Source organism: Neopelma chrysocephalum, unplaced genomic scaffold, assembly GCF_003984885.1.
Source record: "Neopelma chrysocephalum unplaced genomic scaffold, ASM398488v2 Primary Assembly neopelma1_23, whole genome shotgun sequence".
NCBI classification, from domain to species: domain Eukaryota; kingdom Metazoa; phylum Chordata; class Aves; order Passeriformes; family Pipridae; genus Neopelma; species Neopelma chrysocephalum.
Window position 1 is genome coordinate 23,275,887 of NW_020897691.1, and position 17,233 is coordinate 23,293,119.

General features: G+C 38.9%; 1 protein-coding gene across 1 annotated transcript in view; it reads right to left on the bottom strand.

Annotated features, from left to right (window-relative positions):
* Nucleotides 1–17,233, bottom strand: part of PDE7B (phosphodiesterase 7B) — a 186,003-nt gene that overhangs the window by 84,118 nt on the left and 84,652 nt on the right. The gene's annotated exons all lie outside the window — the stretch shown is intronic.

Sequence of the window (17,233 nt, forward strand, 5' to 3'; positions counted from 1 at the left end):
CGCATGGCATCACCGCAACCGGGGCGCAGCGGCTGGCGGGCAGGCGCGGAGCGGGGGGTCATGCCGGCGCGGCGCAGCGCCGGGACCGGGGGCGTGGGCTCGGGCCGGGCTGCCGGCGGCGCGGAGCGGGGACTGGCGCAGCCCGGCAGTCGCGCGGGCAGAGGGGCTGCGCCGGCAGAGCCGCCCCTCAAACCCCGCTGGGCGCTACGGCGGGGCCGGTTTGACTTTCTCCCTGCGGTGATGCCATGAGGGAGCTCCCACCGCCCCGCCTTCCTCCTCGCCCGGCTGGCTACGGAGCCCGTGGGGGTTTTGGCCTCTTAGTCAAACCCCGCCGTCACCTCGGCTGCCCTCGGCGGGAGGAAGGGCGGTGATTCACAGGACGCTGCGAGGGCCGGGAGCGGAGCACAAGCCCCGCTGGCGGCGTGCGGTGCCCCCGCCTGCCCCGCGTTCGTACGCCTGCCCCGACCGCGCCTGCAGAAGGGCAGCGAAGGTGCCGGCGCACGAGGGATCGGGGAGGAACGAGTTGCTGAAAGGACGGTTTTGGGGGAGGGTGCGGGGTCCTCGTCGCTTCGGCTGCAAAACTCCACCTGAATGGGTTCACGTTAGGACACTGCCTGGTGGCAGCGATCGCTCACAGACTACGACGAGGAGAAAATTATTCATCACTAATCTTTAAAAACAAGGGAAAGGCGCCCGGGACAGTGCTGTGTCTCATGCAGCAGCAATGAAGTGGCGTGGTGGGGCTGCGCAGCTGTCAGCGAGTGCTTCCCCGAGATTGTGAGATGCCTTGGGCCAGGCCCTGCAACAGCATGAGCTCTTCCCTGGGATCCCTGACCCGGAAGGGCCATGCAATTTTCGTAACTTTTATATTGCCTTTATGCAATATATGCCTTTTAGCCTGCTGTTGGTACTGGTCTATCGCTTAGTTGTTACTTTACTGAGCATACAGCAGAAGGGTGGAGGGCGAGCTTTTGCACCACCACTTAGTTTTCAGTAAATTGCAGAGGACTTATTTAATTGGATTTGAGTAAACATTATAATATTTCCTAGCATGCATAGTTAATACATTTATCTTCTCCAGGTTACATTCAATGTTCTGCCATCTCTCTGGATGGAAAAGAAAACTGGCAAACAAGCAGGATCTTCCTTTACAGAGGAAGAGAAGCCAAGAGAATGGACTGAAAATTAACACCCTTACTTGTAGAAAACAGAGTGCACAAGCCTTTCTTCCTCACATCAACATAAGCAGGGGCAGCGTGCTGCTTCCTCTATTATAGAATCCTCTGCCTTGCTTATCTCAATGTTCCAACCTCAAACTCACAACTCTAATGGTTTGCAAAAGTTTTGACTACAGACTGCAGTGCCATATTATTAGCCTACTACACTTAGTAACTCTGTCTTGAAAATTCTGAAGTACTTCCAAAGTATTATACTATTTTTGTTGTCCTGATATTTTGCAGAGTCCTTTGCATCAGGATATCCTGACTCATAAAACAAAAGGGTTAAGAACAAAGAAAACAAATGGATGGTGCAGTACAGTAGCACAAGCATTAACACATTCATACAATCTGTGGTTATAGAAAGGCAAATTTTATTGTTTTTAATTTCATATGGTTTCTTGAGATATTGTAGGTTTTTCATATTAGTGCATGTTGTGCAATTACTTTTTAAAGCAATGTTCCTGTCAGAAAGGGATAAACCAGGCAACTGAAGTCCAAAAGACTTTGAAGACTCTTTGCCTACTGGGTGGTTTAAAACTTACACCCCAACTAATTAATTTTGGTTTTGAGCTACAAGGAATTGCAGTAACTTTTTTCAGTTACAGTTTTTCCTCTCTGTTTACCTCTGTGCTTCGTGGTCCCCATCGGGGCAAAGAGCAGATGTGCCAGAGCACTGTGAAGTTAAGGCTGTCCTGCCATTTCCAGCTTTACTGGATGCAAACAGTGATCAAGAAATGATTGGATGTGGCACTTAGTGCTATGGTTTAGTTGACAAGGTGGTGTTCTGCCACAGGCTGGACTCAATGAGCTCGGAGGTCTTTCCCGACTTTGCTGATTCTCTGATAAAAGATACAAGACATCTTGGAAGACAAGTGTATTCACAAGTGCCCAGACCAATTTTTAGATTAATATCTGAATATTTAAGTGTTTAACAGAACTTAGCCACCAGCCTTCTTGGTAGCAGCAATAGCAATCTTCTGAGTTTTTAAAGTCTACACTACCTTTTTTTGTCCTTAAATCTGTGAAAATTTTGCACGACCTCTAGTTGGGCCACTTGGGTATGTACCTGTCTTATGGATAGGATCAGGCAGTCAGAACTGAAGGATTAATTGTTGTATTTGTTTTCACTTACAGTTCTACAGGTGCAAAGCAGGAGGCCAGTCAAAAACCAAACTGGAACTGAAATCTGTTGTTTCTGTTTTTCAAGAAGCTATATAATAAACCTAACAGACCGTATGTACTTTTTTTTTCTTGGAAAATTATGGTCAAATGAAAACAGCTGTTCTAGGTAGGCCGGATTTTCTTTTTTAAATCTTGACCAGTGGAAGGATCAGCAGTTGCAAATGAAAAATAGAAGTGTGAAAATTGTTGCTTGGCATTAGTGGGTGTGTCTGTAAATTAGTGCATCTCATTCTTAATAAACTTCTGCTTCACAGTTGTACTACAATTCAGTGATTATTTATCCTTAATTCATCCAAGATTTTTCTGTAACTGACTTTCTTTTTGTCTTTTTTGTTATAAGAATGGACCCACGTAAAAGCTGGTCACAGGAAAGCCTGGAAGATCTATGCTTGATTATGAGGTTCTTTAGCATTCAAAATCAGCTGTAGCATCATTCTCAGAGACTTCTAATTGACCGAATGCTCAGATTTTGCAAGTTCTCTGTTTTTCTGACTTCAGTTGTGGTATAATGTTTTACCTAACTTGAAGATGTGACCTCAACATCATGCTTTTCACTGCACTTGAGAAAAGCCATCAGAACTAAAAGATACTCCTACACATCAATGTACCCAGCCATTTGTGACTGCATTTTAAACAGTCCTTGAGCAAACTCAGCTGACCTAAAACTTCTCTTTTGCATTTTCACTTCTAACCAGACTTGAAGGAAATCATTCAACAGTGATGGATAGCTTTATTTCTACTAACTGCATTTCTATCTGACTTGGAGTTAAAGAAGCTGAAGTGATTACAAGAGAAATATGAATGTATTAGCTCTGGCCTTCATTCATCCTTAGAAGCAATGCCAAGCAAAAGGTGAATAGAGTCATCTGAAAACATGACAAGGCAGTGCCTATTTTCTTAGGTAGACAAGAGAACTGGAAAAGACTTGAGGAAAGGAATACTGTGATGGGAGAAAAGGGAAGAGAGTAAGCTGACAGATTGATAGCTGGTGTTTCATAATTAGTGTCTCTTAAAAAGTTTTATTTGTTTGCTTATTCACTCTGAAGCTATGTACTAAGAGCAGCAGCAGCAGCAGAATTGCATGCCAGATGGTAGAGGAAATGCCTTGTGTATCTTTCCAGTCTACTGAAGCCTGCGGGGTCGTTGTTAACCCACTGCTCTGCTTTTCATTGCAAGTCCCTTTCTTCCCCGTTTTTCTTTTCCTTCCTTCAAAGAAAAAGGAGGGAGGGGGAAAAAAATAAAAGAAAAGCCATGGTTTAAACTGGCAATAGCACCATCCTTTTGGCTTTGAGCTATCCTGTCCTGTGCCAAATATACTGTCTCCAGCAGCTCTCCCACAACAAATCAGTCCAGACACACAAAAGCTATAAAAAAAGAATGGTGAAGAAAGGTCCTTGATTTTCTCCTTCTACCCCCCCATAGCCTTTTCCTTTTGCTTCCCTCCTCAAGCTTCATTCCCCAGAAATGACCTCCTACTTGCCATTACTGTAAGTGATATTAGGACCTCCAGCCTGCTACTTTGCTGACAGCTTCCTTAGAGTACAGGCGCCTTTGTCTTTCTATATTAACAGACTATTGTAAAGCAGAAGTTATATTCTATTATTCCTCCCACTTCTATCTGATAGCTGATGTTTGAAAGAATGGCTCATAAATTATTAGAGTGGCAGATTCATTGCTGTTGGAAACTTCTTCTATTCTCTCAGTTAACCCACAGCATTGCATTGTGACAAAACTTAGTAAGAGCACATTCCCAAGCAGGCACCTGAAAAGATTTTATATAGTCTATTTATACAGTATATTATTTTAAAAATTGGGAAAACACTCCAAATTTTTAAGTGATTCACAAACATTAAGAAGTCCAAATGTAGAGACCAGTTTCAAAGACTATCAGATACTGATTGTTCAAAGTGTAAAGCATGTGTCTATAGATGGCACTTATTAGTGGAATCATCTTGAATCAGTAGTTGCTTGTGAAAAGTATGTCTTTGCCTATGTCCTAGGGATCATAGAGTCATGCAGGGACAATAGGCTAGACCATTGCCTAGGATCGGAAGAGATGCCATCACTAGGATCAAGTTTTAGAAGGCTTCAGGGGTGTGAGTTTAATATAAAAGAGAAGATTGCAAATGCACAGTCCTTACACATAAAGTAAAAAAAAAAAAAAGATGCTGCACATTTGCAGGTTGGCCTAAAAGGAGCAATAAAGAAAACAAGAATGCAAGTGAGTAACTTTTAGAAGGGACATGGGAAGAGACTGCCTAAGAAGCTCGGAGAATATGACAGAAGAAGCATAAGCAGGCAGAGTTATGTGGAGCTTGCAAGAATTTTTTCTAATGACCTCCTGGAAGGTTTCTTTCATCGCTTGAAAAATCTTTGTATAATTTTCTTATTCTTTGCCCCACATTTGTCTCATTCCAGATGTCTATTATTTTTAATTTCATTCTTACTGGTAAGAACAATTTTTCCTAGTTATCTCTATCATTGCAATTACTTTATTAAATATGAAGAATTTTATATTTATGGGGGTACAGTTGCTATGTCTTTGCTCTAGACTGGACGTGTTAAATTCTCTAAACTCTGTCTCAGAACTTTTTTCCCAACCCTGAAATTATTTTAATATTTTTGCTATGAATTCTCAGCAACTTCTCTTTGGTGCATACTCAAGGCACATAACAGAAGATTTTTTTAATCTGCTACCAGCTCACTGTCAAGAGCAATGATATTAGTTTGTAAGAGAATGGTTGGATTTGTTATTGCCTGAGCTGCGCACAGCATCCCGCCTTGAGAGTCTCACCTCCTGGGGAATGTAGAAGACATGCAGTGGTGTTCTACGGGTTCATGGTAGTATTTTGTTTGTTGTCATCAGTTAATCAGATTCCTTGGAAAAAGGAGAAGTGAGTATTGCTGGAGTTCTGTAGGGCAAGGAGCCAATTCCATTTTCATTCTTAGTGCCAAGTGTTGTAGTAAACTTTTATGATTAGCAGTTTGTACTACTAACTAAGCAAAAATGCTTTGAATAAAGGAATAAACAGAAGTCCATAACTCATTGGAAACTGTGAGCTTATATAATATTTCCATTGCTCACTTCAGAAAATTAAAAGTTCAGCATATTGAATATGATGCTTAAAATCTCCCACAGTAAATGGCAAAATTCTAAATTGCTTTAAAGGAAATAACACATAGCAGAGAATAGACTCATCTCACCTTAATAAACTATAATAAGAAAATAATAACCACAAGCTGAAAGAGAACTAAGGGAATTGCCAGCACTATATTTAACTGTGTTGCACAGTGTATCTGGTGGACCTCATTAGTTTATTCCCTCCCTTAATTCTTACACACAAGCAAGATTTACCTGATTCCATGTAAAGTCAAGAAATTTAAGAAAAACTCATTGCCATCCCAAACTCGTTGCAATGGGTTTGCAACAGATGCTTAATAATGAACTGGACTCGTAGAGTGGGAGGTTAAGAACACTGCATCTAATTGAAAATGTCAGTAGAAATCAGGTAGGCAGAAAATAATTACCTAGTCTTTGAGACAGTGGACATACTAGTCATCATCTTTTTGTAATAACTCTATGAAAAGAATAACTGCTGCATCCCGCAGGATTGCTTTTTGTGCATAGGTGAAAAAAGGCGAAGTAGAAAAAGGGCCTAACCAGATGAGAGACACACATAACTATTATTGAAGTAACTGGATAGTCTCAATTAATTCAAAAGTATTTCTGCTGTCTTTAAAGCTGAACATGTGCATACGTATTTTCTCAGCTGGGACATAAGCATCTAAAAATTATGCCAGCAGTTTGAAAGATAAAAGATGTGCCACATTTGAAGTGTTTCTTCTGTCACCTCTTACCTTAGTGAGATGGCATGGGTGGCTCCATAGCGTATGGTATCCTTGCCCCTTAAGAGACTTACAACAGTGACTTTGTCTTTTTTTTCTTTTGAAATTATAAAAGTGAGTAGCTAAAAAATCTGCATTAAGTGATACCTTTTTAAGTTTAAATTTTTTTCAAAGAAAGCATAATACAGTAATAATAAATGGGACATAAATATAAAAAATAAATACAGAGGATATTAGGGCTTGCTCCTTCATCTGTAAATCAGATATCACAAGATCTAATAACTTAGTTTTTCCTTTTAGGTTTCAAAATGAAGATGAAATGGTATTTTACTATGAAAAATAAAAAATTAATACATATTTCTTAACTTTTTATACTTGTTAGATATTTGATCGCTGTCCATATTAATATTGCAGAGTATCTACTCCTCATTATGCTTCAGTTTATGTCTTTCTGACTTTAATAATTAATGGTGAATTTATCTCTTTGTACAATACCAGTTAGACTCTATACTGAGTATTAGGATGGCACAGGTGCAGACCTCTCCCAAATTTATTACTATTCGCAATGCAAGAGTGGAATAATACAACCGAATTGGATTTTCCATGATGCCACTCTGGTTGCAGACATTGCTAGCAGTGACTAAAAAAGCTTGGTACTTTGGTCAGGTTGAATACATAGACCACTAAATTATAGCAGTATATTTCAGATTAAATATCTGTAGTACTTGATTACGATGTCTACACTTCTGCTCACGTTGTAACCACCCTTTTTGTGTCTTTATTCTGTCTGCACATCAGCATTCCAATGATGTAAATGTCCCAAAACTGATGTTATTTGCCCTTTCGCAGAAGTAATACAGCCTCATTTCCTTCTTTGAATCTTGCATGACAGCAATGAGTGCAGTTTGCTGTGGGGATGTACAAGAGATACAGCTGGGAAGTCGTGGAAAAGGTCTAACAATGATGCACAAATATCCTAGTGATATACTAAGCTCCCTCTGACCTAGTTTCTCATGACTGCAAAATCAGGCCATATTTACTGTAATCAAGCTCTTTGCGTTTCTCACAAATATGTTTGTGTAAATGTAGCTCTACTGGGATGAGCAGCTTTGGAAATCTGCTGTCACTTCTGTCCTGGCATTTTATCACCGTGCTCTCAAACTTCACTGATAATCATGCAAAGACATATTGGTTCTTTTCTTCACTACAGAATCCTCTTGAAATGTATTCTTGTTGATGATGATGCAGAAGGGAAAAAGCTCTCAGTAGATATCCTAAGAGGAAATGCTCTCTGTAACTGGTTAAAAACATCCACTAGATCTGCAGATGGAGGGGAGGCTTTCTGGAAAACCTGTTTCTCTCCAATGTATTTGGGTAGGTTGCTCTCAGTAATGCAGTTCCAGCTGTAGTACGCTTTCCAAGATATTCTGACCATATGTAGAATCATAAATATTTTCCAGTGTTTCCTAAGATATCTATTACTTTTTTTTTTCCAATCCAGAAAATCACACATCATTTTGCAGGGTGCTGCACAGTTCTTATGATAACAATATAAAGTTAGATACACAGTAAGTGTAAGATACATTTAAAAAGAACCCAAAATTGATCAAAAGCTTAGTAAAAGAGAAAACTGTTCAGGCTACTTTGAAAAGATGGTCAGGCAAATACTGTACTGTATACAGATTTTTCCCCAGACCTTAGCTTTGGTTGTGGTATTGACATCCATAAACATCTCTTTCCATTAGTAGCAGTGCAATTTCAGAAGTATTCAGGTAGGATTGTCAGGACAAAATTTCTGTCTCCCTTTCACTACCTGTTCAGTACTAGGGACTACATTTGCTTGTGCTTTATGTATTTTTCTGAGGTCTGCAATATCATATGCCAAGTCAATTACAGGGCATCACCGGTTACTTAATCTCACAATTTTAAGACTTTCAGATTATTCTCTTTAGCTTACCTTCTGCTGACAGAGGTCCTCTAGAAATTAGAAAACCATTTTCAGCCCTGTTTGAGTGGTTTGAGAGCTAAATGTAAGAGTGATTGCTCCCACAGTTTCTGCCAGTTGCAGTCTGAAGATGCTTAATTCAGAAACCAAGCTCAGATTCTTAGAATGACCGGGTAACATCTTCTCTCTTTCATTGAAGTCTCTAGAGTTCTGATCACCCTCAAAGAAGCTGACTGAAGGAGGTTGTTGTGGTTCTCCATTAGCCAAGGAAAGAAAATTTCAGTGCTCAACGGAGTGCTGATCTGCCAGGGACCATTGTGCTCCCCAGCTCTGTATCCACTTTCCATACAGCTCAGTTTGTGCTTTCGAGTGCTTTGAAAAGTGGACATGTTACAGAGAGTTTGTTGCTGTGTATCAAAATCAGAATTTAAAAAAAAAAATTCCAAAAAATGGCCTAATCTATCTTCTTACTGATGCTGGCTTGTTTTTAATGGAATATTCTGAATATACTAAATAGGTAAAATGGTTTGTTTTTTTTATCAGGAGCTTCTTATACCCTTCAATGAAACTCATTAACTAGTTCTGGGTTTTTTTAAGGTATAATATCAATGTTCAAGTAATACCGGACGAAATTGGTTTCAGCCACCATTAACTTTGGTTTTTCAGAAACGGAAAGAAATCCTTCAGTATTTCCAACTTCAGCTGGAACATTGGCACAGGCAACAATTTAGCAGGGCTAGCATGCAAGGAACTGATGTAACTTCTACCAAATTTTGTGACTGTGTGGAAAAAAAAAAATCAAACATCAGTTTGCCTATCACTCAATTAAACCACTAGTTTCTTATGCCGATGAATTGGAAAATGAACTGCATCTCCTTTGCTGACATTTGCCATCTACATCAGCTGTTCTTTTAATGGCTAAATACCAGGTTTCCAACTATGCTATAACGTGTTTGAGTAGGTCCAACAGGAAATACTTAAATATGTCTCATTTTTGCATGAACATAAACTTCCTTTCCTAGTCATATCATAAACAGAAGTGCATGCTCATCTAGGTCTGCCTGATGGTTCCTTAATATTTTATTTTAAAAAGCACGGTTCCTTAGTTCAGAATACAATTCCTATCATATTAGTGGTAATGTTAACAGTAGCAAGTTGGAAAGCAGAATTTGTTTTATGAAAATGTCAGACTTGGTTTTTATTAGAAATTAGAAATTAAAAGCAAATGTCCATCAGGCAGGACTTAAGAATTTACAGTAAATGACCTCTGAGAAAATATATTTTTTCCTTTTGATGTAGTGAGTATTCTGTTGTGATAACCTCAAAACATTGCATTATAATAACAGATCCTATAATCTGATATTTGAATAACATTTAACCTGGTATTTGAATTACATTTGAATAAACATGTTAGAATATTAAGGTCTAAATAAATTCACAAAACAATAGTGAAGGAAAATAACCAGAAAAGGTCAGAGTGTAATGCTGGTTGTTTTCTTAAAAAAAATGAGAAAAAAAAAGTAACTTTTCCCTCATAGAAAAAAAGTTAATTTTTTTTAGAAAAAAATCAAAACACTATCTTTTCTGAGGCAATATTACTTTACTAAAAAAAAAGTCAGCTTGCCGCAGTTGTCTTATTGAACATTTTGTATTTGAAAGTGTATGGAAGCGAGAGGAAGCACTGGACAATGTGAGTGCTAGAATGAGGATGCATTTGAGTAAAGAGCTGAATGGATTGTAGTTGTCTTGTGTTTGGCACAGAAGAGAGGAAGACCTGATAACATCTCTGTAGCACTCAAATATCTTTGAACCAACAGTGGTAAAACACCCAGTCTTAGTGGCTCTGCAGTTTATGTCCTTTCCTGTGGCTAGAACAAATGGAGATGATGTACTGAGGTAAGAGGGACGGGCAGAAGTTTTCCTGTTGAAGCAAAGTTAAACAATGAAGAGATGAACAGGAGAAAATGAATGGTAAAAGAGAATCATAGAATAGTTGGATCATCTAGTCCAACCCCCTGCAATGTGCAGGGACATCTTCAACTAGATCAGGTTGCTCAGAGACCCATCCAGCCCAACCTTGAATGTTTCCAGGAGTAAAGCATACACCACCGCCCCTCTGGGCATATATACCTATAACTGTATAACTTCAGTGACTGGTAGCTATTAAGTATAGTGAATGACTTTTTTTTTTCTTTTTTTAATAAAAAAAAGAAATAAGGAAAGGAGTAAACATTTATTAAGCAGGTGATAGTTTTCTAGATAAGATAAAAAATGTTAACATCATAGTTTATATATTTAAATATTAAGGGCAAATAGAATTTTTATTTAACATAAAGCCAAATATAATTTTCCTAATAGCTTTTTTCTTTATTACTAAATGCCAATATACCTCAGAGTGTACGTGGGAGTACAAATCATTTGAATTAGATAACAGGGTAACAGATGTCTTTGCTAGATATTATACAGACAGGTTCTAATTATCATTTAAAGGTCAGTGTAAGAAACAGGGAGACTTTCACATTGCCAACTAATTTACTTAGCCTTCTACTCTGAATCACTGTGTCAGAGAGTCTAGGTCTTCCCTTTGCCTTAAAGAAGAGACATGAGAAAACAGATAGATAACTTAACCAAACAGGTTTTGTGCAGATACTTGAGTAAGCTGATTATACCCTAAATTACAGTAATGCACACTGGAGTAGCACTTGACATAGACCAGATGCCCTATACTGTAACATTTGCTATTTAACCATTGCTTAGTATAATTCATCATATCTTTGGTAGAAATCCAAACAACCAAACTTTCCTTCTTTTTGTTTTGCCATTTAAAATGTTCCATTGCTTTATAAATAAATATTGGAATCATCTGTGCACTCTATTTTCTGCTGAGATCAGAAGTAGGAGGAGAATGGTACAGAAGGTGCTTCCAGGGAAGAGAATCTCATGAGAAAATTCTGATCTTAGATTTTCTGCCTGAATTCCAAGATAATAATATAAATTGAAACATTCAGAATTTAAATTTTTGATTTTTCTTTTTTTTAAAATAATATAGACTCACCAAGGCTTTTGAGGTTTGCCAGTTATCTACTAAATGTATCAACAGTATTGCTTGAAAAGTGTTGGTTTTGCAAATTCAGTCTCTGAAGCTGGAGAAAACATTAACAGTAATGGCTGCATGAATATTTGTAAATTAGTAGAATAACCCAAACAGTTTTATTTTCAGCAGTTTTCATAATATCTGTTCTTATTAAAGGGGTTTCAGTGTATTGATGGCATTCTGTCACTTCCCTTCTCCTTTATACAGTCCTTACGTGAAAACAAAGTAAAATGAGCCGTGCTTTCGTAATGGTCTTAACATTTCTACAGGTGTCAGCTCAAGAGTATCCAAAAGATCTGTCACACATTATGCATACTCTTAAAAAGTAATTTACTTCTTTTCAGAGCAGATACAAATTCAGCTCTTTGGTCTATCACATTGCCTGTGTGATACTAAGAAATCAGTTTTAATCACTTTGGCTGTATCTAAGCTACCTAATCTCTGAGTTTCTCCTCCTTCCTGGTTGGCAAGGTGAGACAACTCAGGGCTGGGATGAGATCCAAAGCCTACTTCTCCTTTCTCTCTTGCCTCCTGATTTCTCTATGTAGAAGTCCAGGGATGTAAGGTGCAAAAGTACATGTTGCACTGGATAATGTTGGTTGATAAGGAAACCAGAACTAAGTGGCTTGTAGCATCTGTCACATTGTACAGATGTGACTGTTTTCTTTGGGCACTATGGGAATAGTGTTACCTTTTTTCACAGGAAGAAACTAAATATAAATGTTAGGAATAATGAACTTTTAGCATACTGTAATAACAGAGGCCTTATACCTCTTCTTAAACACGTGTATTTTTAAGGACCTGTCTCAAACATAGCTGTATACATATAGGTTAACAGTTGGACTTGATGATCTTAAAGGTCTTTTCCAATCTAAAGGGTTCTGTGATTCTGTGATTCTGGACTATCAAGATTTATAGCTATCTGGTCACTCTGAGGGTTCAAGTGCAATTGGCAAGACAGTACATATAACTGTTGAAATGCATGTTGAAATATAACACTGTTAGCCAGGTTCAGAAATGGTGGTGTTTTTCTCAGGTAGTTGAGTAGGAGTTCATCACTTTGCAATGTCCATGAGTCATGCCAGGTAGCACTGGCAGCCCTGCATGACCTTGCAAGGTGCTGTCTCCCCAGCTAACCTCCAGGCCCGAACATCTCCTTTTTACAGACACATGAGCAGCCTTTCCCTGGGCCTTGTGTGTGCAGGGAGGGAGTACTTGCAACCACCTCTGAAGTCCTCATCAGGCACAATGTTCAAGTGATGTTATATATTGTTGTCTTACTGGCCAGCCCAGTTAGGGTTGTTTATGGGTGTTCATGGTTGACAAAACATGGCTTGCATCTGTAGTTACTTGTATTATGAACAAGCACTAAAAAGGTTTCAATTTTTTTTTCAAAATAAACATTTGAACATGTTTTTTTCTTTCATTATTTGTGCTGTCTTGCCAATAACACCTGGGCTATTAGGTAAAGGTACAGTTGCAAACTACAGTAACAGCTATAAGATCTGCTGTTCACCCATAGTTGAAGTGTGAACAGTACTGAAAAGGGCTGGATATAAACACTATTTGTACCTATGTAACTCAAATATATTATGAGGGAAAATTTAAAGTAATGTTGTGTCCAAACCAATATTTTGATCAAAAAAGTGGGATAAGGATCAATTCTGGTCAGAACAATGGGATAAGGACCTATTCTAAGAGTCATCTATCATTGTCACAAGTGAAAAAGGTCACAGCTACTTTATGACCTTTATTGTTTGGGAGAAGTAATTTCCCTTAATGTAACATCAGGAAGAGTGCTTATCTAATTTATCTTTTATTTCAGCCCCACCGTGACTGACAGATGAATTGAAAGGTTGCAGCTGGCAGCTGCAGCCCACACTTGCTGGGCCATGTTGGGCAAAGCTGTGAGCCTGACTGGAGGCTGAGATGCTCTTGGAGCGAGACGTGACCAGAAATCGCCATCTCTGGCTTATTGCCAGCACTGTGTGCTGCAGCACTGAAGTCATCTGCAACAAATCTTTACCTTCTCACCTAAATACCAAAAAAGTGCTGTTGCTGTTGTGATGAGACAGTTTGCTCTGCATCACAAGTGAAGGGACATGTATCTCTTCAACATGAGGTATGCTGTGAAGCAATAAGACAGGGAGGCAGTGTGTGATTTTTCCATTCCAACTCTGTGTGACCTTGGTTGGGAAGAAGATCTTCCCATTTCCTCTGAAAGTAATGGTGCCTTGTTCCTCAGAAGAGCTGATGTGTGGGAAAAGGCTTCGTAAAGTTGTCATTCTGAATACCTGTAAGCAGTTTCCATGCATTTCTTTCACACGTGCTATTTTCCACATTTCTGAAGACACCTTATTTTGTTGTTAAATTTTGCTAAGAATTTACCTAAAACTCCTCCAATTGTACTACACTAAAAGACATTTAAATTTATGAAATCCCTTTTCATTATGATTCAGTAGATTGTTAAACCTAAAAGCTGTAGGTTTCTATGAAGACTGCTGATTTGGTTGTCCTGATTCCACACAATCCAGTTAGAAGCATCCAAAATTAATTGATTTTCAGGAACTAATGAATAAGTATCTTCTGACTAAAAGGGTATCTATTTAATATGTTGCATGTTGGTATCATCAAATCATAGCCTGAGGTTTTAAGTTATGATGGAAAAGATAGCTGAGGAAAAGGTATCATTGTTCCTTAAGGAGCCAAATTGCTTTTTCAAATATGTGGTATCATGTTTCTTGGCTGGACTAATTCCTCCCATGTCATGGAATATTATCTGCGTTCTCAGAGCATGTCCAATGTAGTGACTTTTCTCTATTATACCATGTAAAATGCCTTTTACATACACAACATAGTACCTCGCATTTACTTATTACTACACAATGAGCACTGTATATTTTCTAGAAAACATCTGTGCCCTCTAATGCTTATGTATGTGAAATAGGTATGTGTGCAGACATGGCAAGGCAAGCCGACATATCCACTTCTACACATGCACTTGTGGGACATTTGAGAATTAAAACCATAAATATCAGGCAATATGCAACTCCCTCTCTACCCTTGTAGCTGCATTACCTGTGACCATTGTTAAAAAATAAAGATTGGACTTGAGTTGCTATCAAGTGTTTTTAAATTGCCTTTATTATTCTCTAATCAGAACTGGCTGTTTTTAAACATGACATGTATTGGATGTCTGACTCTTCATACACGTGAGCCCTCTCAAAGTCTTATTACCCTGTCTCATTATTAATCCACCTCACTGAGAAGGAAACTCTTGAACTGATCATCCTTGGGTCCGTTCTAGTAAACCAACAGGAATAGCTTATTTGATTCATAAGAGGTATTTACATTGCCACATTATATTTTGCGAGCTGAAAAGAGTTCTCAAAATGCCTGTGTCTTTCTGCTCACTGTCAGGAAGCCTCAGACATAAACATTCTTACTGTGGACATATAAAGACACAAAAGAGGTCAGGAGAAAGCACACTGCTCCCCTGGCCATTCAATGTGCTATCTGTGAAGAGAATTTACCCCTCTCAGTATCGTGCAATAAAAGTTCCTTGTTTAGATCTGAGATCCCTCATTTGTACTCTTCAACCACTTTTCCCAAGACCTTTCTATGCCTTATTGTCTCCTGCCTTTTTTCCTTTTCCTAAATGAAACTCCTTCTTAGTGATTTAATGGAGTGAGAGAATATAGTTAAAGGTTTCAGAAGTAGGAGCTTTTTTATTATAAAGTTCCATAATTTCTTTTGTAAATTTATTTTATATGTTGGATCCATGCATAAAACATGCCTAAACAAGCTTAGGATCTATACGAATCTTGTTATTTTGGCTCAGTACCAGTCTCTTGCAAACTTTTCCCCATTTCACTCATCAAAAACAACCTAGAACTTCAGCCAGAGTTATTTATTTCCATACTCATCCTATGATGGAAAAAGAGCTTACAAACATTAACAGCTATTCCATAATGATAATACAGGGAAATTAAATACCTCCAAATAACTCCAGCAGATTTTAATTATTTTTTCCCCTATATAAGCCTAAGGAATTAAAACAAATCCCATTTAGATAGCCCAAGTTTCAGGGGACAATTAATGACAGAAACAGTAATTACAGGAAAGGCTACCTCAAAGAGCCTGAGTTCCACATCAGTAACAAAGTGTTACTGATGAATCAAGAAGATAAGGCTACCTTTACGGAAAAACGGGAAAGGGTCTAAAAACAGATATTCCTGTTAACAATGGGAAAATATCTGGAGAAAAGCCAAAGTCTCATTTATTTGTGCAGCCTTTAGGGAAGAAAATATTGTAATGTATGGTTGCCATGTCAGGAATACAAGAAAGCAAATTAGCAACTGAAAGGCTGTTCAAACAAAAATCTATTTTTAAAGATAGCATATAGGATTTCTAGAATTTGTATATGATGAAGCTTTTATAATGCTTGTGTGGATGGTTTGAGGATGTTTATTATGAGAAACACAAAAGTGTGTTTTAGCATATGAAAGAGAGCGAGCACAGTAGGTAATCTGACTTCCTATCATATGATTGAGCCAAGCATTAAAGGAAAAGAGGTATATCAATTTTCTGGTGGTGGGAGATGAGAGGGAGAAGGCTGCTGGGATCTGAAGCTGGCCCAGACAAACTTTGTTTGTTACAGCTTTCTGGGCTTTCATGTGTTTGCTTCCCTGGGGACAGGAGCTAAAACCTATTGTGGTGTGATAGTCCTTGACTTCCTGGAAGGAGCAGATAGCCCACTAGATGACTAAATGCCTCAGCACACCGGGGTGGCCAAGCTCACTACCTCCTAGAATCTCCTGGGTCAGTGAATGGGCGGTGTGATCAAAACTTCCACTACAATTCCAGGGGAAGCATTAGGACTGCTGGGACTCAGCTCTAACACAATTTCAGCAGAGGGATGGACGGTTGAGCAGCCAGAGAGCAAAAGCAGGGACAAGAGTTTGGTGAGGACAGGAGTAGCAGAGTGCCTAGGTTTCGTGAGTTTTCCCATCATTTGGACAGCCCACAGTCAGATGAAAGTGGCAAATTCATGTGCAGTTAACAATGGACCCCACATGCACGTCAGCTGGAATTTTTATTGCCTTGTAGGATTAAATAGGCCAACATGTAGAGAAAACTTGACGGTGATGGGAGGTATTCACTACAGCTGCTTTCTGCTGGCTGGAGCTAGAACTAGACCTCCAAAGCTGCGGGGGGATGTATGTGTTCCTCACTTTTGTCAACTGATAACTTCCTATACTTCTGAATTAGGAGAGTTTAGTTTTACCCTACTATAGAAACCAAATGGCAAGAGCACCAGGTCTGTAATTTAACAATAATCATGAAGCCACCAAGTCACAACTTTGTTTAAGTAAGACCTGGTTAGGTCACATCTCTTAAAAGTAAATGAATAGGAAAGATTAAAGTGGATTCAGCAGTGAACCATTATCTTTGACCACACACTATCAGCTAGATGGTGTTGTGCCTTTAAGTCTAGGATAATTATGGTTTTCTCCAACAGTATCCAATTACATGACGAATAACCTTGGCGTCTAAGGCAGGAACCTCTGATATGCGTCACTTCTTACCTCAAGAAGACTGTTTATCAGAGTTATCAGTGCTGGCTGCTAAAAAATCAGCCTGCTATTGTTACATTCCCATTCAGAGCACGCTGTCTTCCAAAACATCTGAGTAGACCTGACAGACTGATGGCTGAGAGTACTTTGACATACTCTACCAGAGGGAACTCTTGGGGAGAATAAGACAATTGCATTCATTGCACTTCCTCCTTTATAGCGTGTGGTAATGTAGCTGGGGAATGCAGGGGAAGTCTCTCCTGTGAGAGACAAAGCAGCAAATACATATAGGAAATCTTCAGGTCATAGTTCTGATTTGCATTGATTTCATTCCAGGTTCTTTTAGTTGCAAATTACAAGGACAGAAATT